A 7063-nucleotide genomic window follows, 5' to 3' on the forward strand; every position below is an offset into this window, starting at 1 on the left:
CTATTCAGTTTTGCTCTGGGTGTGAGGGGATGCATAGGAAGATTTGTCATGCTTTAACAATGCTATAATGTTCTGAAGAATTCGTTTTTCACATGAACTGTGTAGATATATGCTTTAACAATGCTATAATGGAAGTTCTAGAGCAGCTTTCTCGATTTCAAATTCAGTACAAAAACAGTTGAGCCTACTCCAGACATAGTGACCAATGTTCACAAGGCAGAAAACAAGGGACTGACGAATGGAGATGTATGTACTGACAGAAATGACTGATTTTGGATCCATCTCCATGACCCATTCCATGAATCATCTCACCTTACCAAAATTAAGTTCGCGTGCCTTTATTTTGTTCTTTCATACTCAACCGATTTTCCTTGCTGTTCGTGTGTTTATTATTCTATTTGTCCATTTTAAGGGCTGGAATATCTGCTATTTCTTTTCCATGGCCATTGGCACCTTTAGTCCTATAAATACTTATTGTTTCCATACATAGTTTCTTCTTCAGCAAAATAAATTTATGTCGTTGTTTGTAGAGAAGGAAACTACTTTCTCAATATATTCAGTATCTCTGCTCCTTTAGTTCTACTACTTTGTTCGGAAATGCTTACTGAATTGCTCCACACAATTTTTGACACCATGGATCGAAACTAGCCATGTAATTAATTTTATTTTATTAAGCATTTCATAGCTAAAGAGGTGCTTCGAGTGTACTTTTTAGTTTTCGGTGGTGCTCTTATTGATTGTCTTAATGCTTTTAGATTACATACGGAGTAAAGTAAGTTAACCTATACTCTAAAGTATGTCTATATACATCCGTATGTAGTTTGCTACCAGAAACTTTAAAATGATTTATATTTAGTAACGAAGGGAGTAGATGCCACCGTAGGTTTTTGGTTGGGTGTAGGGGAAGGTATTTTTTAATCCATTCTTGCATTGGCAAGATTGATTGACCGAATAAATTTGGTTGAGTGTACGGGAACTTTCTTTAATCCTTTTTTGCATTGGTGAGATTGATTGACAGGATAAATTTGGTTGGGTGTAGGGCAGTACATATAGATGAGTTTTTCCTTTCTTTCTGCAATGTTGTAACTGTGGCTCCATGTGCACGCTTTTGATTTTCCTTTTATGTGTAGAAGGAATTTGCGCATGTTTGGGAAAGATTTGGTGCAGGCAGACCATCTCCTCCAACCGTGTTGCCCACCGGCTCCCTTCTTGATCCATCTGATCCGAGGAAACTTTTGCAGGCCTCAAGCTCACTCCATCTCCCATTAGCTTCAGCATCTTAGACAAACAAAGGATACGGTGGCGCTGTGCCGACTGTCTCCTCTCCTCTTTCCTGGCGTAAGGCGCCTCAAGATCTGACACCAAGAGGATGATAGCTATTGAAGTGAGTAAATTTTCCTTTCAAGGGAGATTTTTATGCCTACCGTTTCTGTATGTTAAGTGTGACCACAAACAAACATGCTGATTGCTAAAGTTTTTCCAGGTGTGATTGCTTTAGTTAGAGAAGGCACTGGTATGACATGAGAAATTATTTCTGTAACACTTGATCTTGGGTCTGCAGCACTTGCTAACAGAGATGCAGCCAAAACAAAGCCTATACTGAGTGTAACATACTCTGCAGATCAACACTCGTCTTTTAATGCGAGGTCCGTACTATATGTCCAGTGCAATTTATTTACTATTCTCGGATTCTGAATGTATATATAGTTCAATTTCATGAGTTTAACCTTTCAATTTATTGTTTTCTGCATATGATTTTAACATCTCCCGTTTTCTCTAAAAAAATATATTCAGTTTGAGTTTCAGTACTGCTTATTATGTGCATTATAGTCTCACAATTCTGAATTTAATCTTTTTAATTGAGTAGCATCATATTTTTTGATTGTGACCTCATGCTTAAATAATTAAATTTGGCAGGTTGCAGAAATTCGAATTTACTATCTCTGAGAATTAGTATATATTCTGTGGGGTTCACCGAATTCTTCTTCTCTTCCTGGAATTTGCAGCTTACATTGCTAATATTTGATCCTCGATAGCAATGCTATTTTCCTTCCATGTTGGTCATGCCCAAAAAAACATAGTGGTGAGTACTTGATCCTCCATTAATCACGTATGTCCTTAATGAAATTGAACGCAGTTTTTGTATGCTCAAGAGTTAGTCTACACCAATCTAGCATGCTCGAGTCAGGGTGATCACCAACAGTGCGATGGACAAACCTATCTTGCATGTTAATTCACTTTTGAATTTTTTATGGGACTTATGATTAACTTATCCTTATTCCATTGAACAATTTTCAAACCATATTAAAATGTCAGTTAACAGGTTCATTTTGCATTCGTTGGAATCATGGTATCATTTTTGGACAGATTTATGTTCTGTCATACTATATGTAGGCAATTGCTATGATTCTTTTTAAGTCGAAAGTATTGGTGCCGAGCTAGAACAAAATACGTACATTATATTCTATGATATTTTATTCCCTTCTTAGAGTCAAGTACATGTCATTTGGAGAGCATAAATTGTTTATATATTGTATCTATATAGAACCAGTTCTTTGGATATGTGACTAAACTTGGTGGAGACTTGATCCTGGTTTGTACTTTATTACCCAGGATAATAAACCTCTATTGTTGTTGTGCAGTTGCAGGGGAATCATATATCGGCATAATAAATTATCCCAAATGTTATTGCACACGTAATCTTACATTAGTGTTTCCTTGATATCTCCTTTTTTGTTGCCTCTATTGCAGTCTGCACCGCTGCAAGTATGAAATTAAGTTATTCTATATAAATGCCATAATAAGTATTTCAGAACATTTTTTTCGCTGTTGGGATTTAATATTCTATTTCATTTCAGACGGATACAAATGTTTGAGACTACTTCCAGATTTATCCCTTGTTTCTTACGGTCCAATGTCTTTGACAACTTTTCTTTCAGATTTACCTCTCCTGTTTGTGAAGCAGGTACAAGGTCTCACCATTTTGAAGGCTACCTCTTGTTCTTGTATTTTCATATTGATTTTGTTAAGTGCTCCCTGGCAGTATTCATGAACAGTTAGCAAAGGACGTACAACTTCTAGATTCCATTGCATAGAAACAGGCATAAAATTTTCCAGAGTGCAAGCATTGTCTTGCAGATGCCTAAGTTCAATCAGTTTACCCCTTGTAAGTGCATCCAATTTGATGTTCTTATCAGTTGTATTATTTAGTGGGCACGGGTTTCTAGCATCAATATAATTCCTTAAATGGTGATTTATCTTGCCGTCCTGTGACCCCCGAGTTGATAAGCAACATCAAGAACCACCGCTGTTTTATTGAGTCAAATTATCATTTTGTAGGCCTTATATGGAAGAACTAGAGTAGCTTTCTGAGTATACCAAAAGTTGTCAAATCAACAGCAGATGTCAGGAGGTATCCTCAAAGGTATAAATTCAGCATTGGATCCTAATTTCGTATTTGTACACTTGTATCTGAAATTCCCATGAATATCATGTTAGTTAGTTTGTTCACTGTAAACTGCAGTATACTATTTGCGAGTTTGTGTTAACAGTGTAGTCTCTGCATTCGAGTATGACTATAATTCGAACAAACACACCATGAATGCCTTTACTAAAAGTGAGAATTGAATCCTCCATTAATCATGAATGTCGTTACTAAAATTGAATGCATATTATTTTGGCTTGGTGGAGGCGTGGAGCGTGTGCATCAATGCACCACACTCGCATTAGGGGTCGACCACACTGAGATGGTGATAATGGAGGCGTTGATTCGTTAGGTTTTGCTCATCTTCTTCATTGGGAATGACTTGACTGATCTGGAACTTTTTTTTTCGCCTAACAAATATCAAAAATGTTCTCCAGTCAGCCACCTCACTTGCCTTTGACTCCCTGCATTAGAGACCCCAAGACACTGGTATTTTTGTCCCCATAAGTTTATCCACCCACTTCTTCCCCTAATCGATTAAATTACTGTCTTGTCGATTCGGTTCTCTATTTTGAACATATGCGACATGTTCTTCAGGGCATTCAATTTTGATTTTTATTTGCAAGTAGTCAGTTTTTTATTGTAGTTTGTGGTATTAATTTCTTGCTGTGAAGAACTGATATTCTTCTGTGGGGGATTCAGTTCTTGCCTTGCAAGGACTCAGTTTATGTACTGCTGCTCTTAGAGAGGGTGTATCAAGCATTTGAATGATGAGGAATTGTCTTTTAATAATTTCGAATGGTCATTTGATTTTCCTATGAATGTTTTATTTATTTTTTTACTTTTGTCAGGCAAGCCTGATTTATATGGAAGCACATGATTAATGCTCTATTGTGGCATGCAAGGCACTACTTCGACTTTGGATTGGCTTGCATATATGGGCATGTTTTAAATAGGAAAGAAACCTTTCACATGTATGTACCTAACAACGAACTATTTGCATCCATGCTGCATGTAGAAACCTTGACAATTTCTTCTGTACTTATTAATTTGTCTGAGATAGGACATTGAATCTATATATGTTTTTGCAAATTATATTATGATCCGTGTTGGATGAGTCTTTCTGTCTACCAAAGTATCTACTTGTCATGAGTTGGAGTCTATTGGTTTTCCTTTTCTCTACCGATTGTGTAGTATGGACATTGTTTTCTTAGATAAAGGAAAGTATAGCATGCTAAAGAAGATGGCATATTTGAATATTAATGTGACATTAATTTGTTTTACATTATAACCTCTGATCAATTGATTGAATTATAGGGTGCAGGTGGGTATCTCCGTGGGCATGACAATAGTTGAAGAAGGAAGATTCAGGGGTTGAGCATTAGTTGCGCTACAATCAAGCTCACACTCTAGCTTTGGCTTCTAGATACCGCATGAAGCACGTTCAAGATTAGATAGTGATTTGTATGGTATCTCATATTTTACTCAGGAAATGCACTATTGTTACCACAATCGCTTAGTATCAAGGTGATGCACCTAATGTGTCAAATGCTTCCACATATCCAGTATGTGTCGGACAAAAACTCTACCAAGATGAAGGCATTGCCTTTAGGAGCTATTGTGATCAGTATAGATTGGTGAATTGTTCTGTGGCACCAGAAGGTTAAAATTGTCATTGGTCTATGTGTTAAGATTAATGTTGATTTGTGAATCAGGCGTTATTCTCATGCATGTATGACATGAACTTGCTCTAAAATCATATACTCCCTCCGATTCATATTACCTTTTGCTCAGTGGATGTATCAAGCACTAAAATATCTTTAGATACATCTTTGAGTGACAATTAAGATGGATCGATACATTCATTTGAGCAACAAGTAATATGGTTCATCGACGAGTAAGATATGATACTTTTTTCCGTGTTTATTTTTGAAACATTTATGGTTCATCATGTAACAACCATAAACAATCATATTATTATTGAACTTTTTTCTATTGTTTTAAATGACATTTCTTGTGCCTTGCGACAGTGTATGGCCCTTAATCAATTGCACGCCTGATAAAGTTTACCATTTGGGGGCTGTTTAGTATGTTCTTATTTTTCTTTTTTGTACCTTTTCTGTGTCTACCATGTTTATTTGTACAATACTTAGTCATATCATAAGTCCTATGAAGTTTGCATTAGAGAAAAGAAACATTATGGAATATTTGATTCTATTTTGACTACTCCCTCCATTCCTAATTATAAATATTTTTTAATTTTTGAATATAAATCACATATGGATCAAAATGAGTAAATCTACACTCTAAAAATGTCTATATGCATCCGTATGTAGTGCATAGAATTCTTCAAAAAGACTTATATTTAGGCACGGAGGAAGTATACAGACAATAAATATCCCATATGTTCTTTACGGAGAAATTCACCATGTTGATTGCCTTGGATGTGTGATTTTTGCTAATTATGTGCAGGGAATTTTCTGTGTACGGTTATTCGTGCGTTGCACGTGCATGCTTACTAGTCCTAGAGAACAAGCCATCCATGGACCATGCAAACAATGCACGTATATAACAATAAATGCACGTGACAACGTGTGGTGCACGTAGGGTTTCCACCGCAACTGTCCTGCCTTCCGCCGCCATTGTCCTTGCCTTCCTCCGCCAATCACCGCCAGCCGCCACTGCCGCCGATCACCGCCAGCCGCCACCGCCGCCGCTCGCATGGAGTCTCCTGGGTAGCCGACACTGCTACAACTCTGCTCGGATGCCCCACTCCAGCTCTGCTCGTACGTCTTATGTTAGTGTGACGATGTAGTAGCGCAGCGGCGGCAAAAAGTTTTTCTTCTGGCAAGACCCATTTTTGAAAAACAAAGGATATTTGTGTGATTAAATAAAAGGTAAGCGATTTTTTTCGCAAAAAGATTATGCCATGTGACCCCCGACACGCAGACCCTAACGATCCACAGTTTTCATCCTCGCTCGCCACAACACCACATAGTCGCGGCACGCCTTCAGCATGACAGCTAGAGACATCAACAACAACATAGAAGGACGAAGGCCTCCGGAGAGGCATCACCAACTGCGCCCGCAATGTCGAAGAGGTGAAGGGCACCAACCGAGGCGCCATCCGACGACACACCAAGGCACCTCCAAAACTGCACCGCGAAGGAACAACCAAAAATGAGGTGATTGGCGGTCTCCAGAACCGCCCCGCAGCACGGGCCCCCAGCCCCCTCCTCCGCGAGAGTAGTCTTGCGGAGGAGCACGTGCCGCATCTGGATGCGCTGCAGGGACAACATCCAACCTAGGAGAGGCGACACGCACGACCTAGGCGGCATGGGGCGACGCCGAGCCGAAAGGCTACTAGCACGCACATGCCCATTGAAGCGATGCTTAAATGCAGCAGGTGGGGCGGGCGCGCTCAGCTCCAGCGCCACCGCCATCGCCGAGCGAGCAGCCTCCATCGATAGGTGGATCTGAAACTTCACAGTCACGGATGCACCGACGCCGGACTCGGCCACGAGACGCGTGACGGTGTCGGACGCCACCTCGACCAAGAAAACGAGAGGCTCGACGTGCACCGCGATGAGGCGGTGATACATCTAAAACGTATCTATAATTTCTGCTTGTTCATGATTT

General features: G+C 39.4%; 1 long non-coding RNA gene across 1 annotated transcript; it reads left to right on the top strand.

Annotated features, from left to right (window-relative positions):
- Positions 1 to 3085: 3085 nt before the first annotated feature.
- Positions 3086 to 4977, top strand: LOC123446635. The gene is made up of 4 exons (XR_006631413.1): positions 3086 to 3166; positions 3340 to 3424; positions 4276 to 4398; positions 4742 to 4977. It is a non-coding gene; the product is annotated as an uncharacterized LOC123446635 (long non-coding RNA).
- Positions 4978 to 7063: the final 2086 nt, after the last annotated feature.

Source organism: Hordeum vulgare, chromosome 4H (genome assembly GCF_904849725.1).
Source record: "Hordeum vulgare subsp. vulgare chromosome 4H, MorexV3_pseudomolecules_assembly, whole genome shotgun sequence".
Classification (NCBI taxonomy): domain Eukaryota; kingdom Viridiplantae; phylum Streptophyta; class Magnoliopsida; order Poales; family Poaceae; genus Hordeum; species Hordeum vulgare.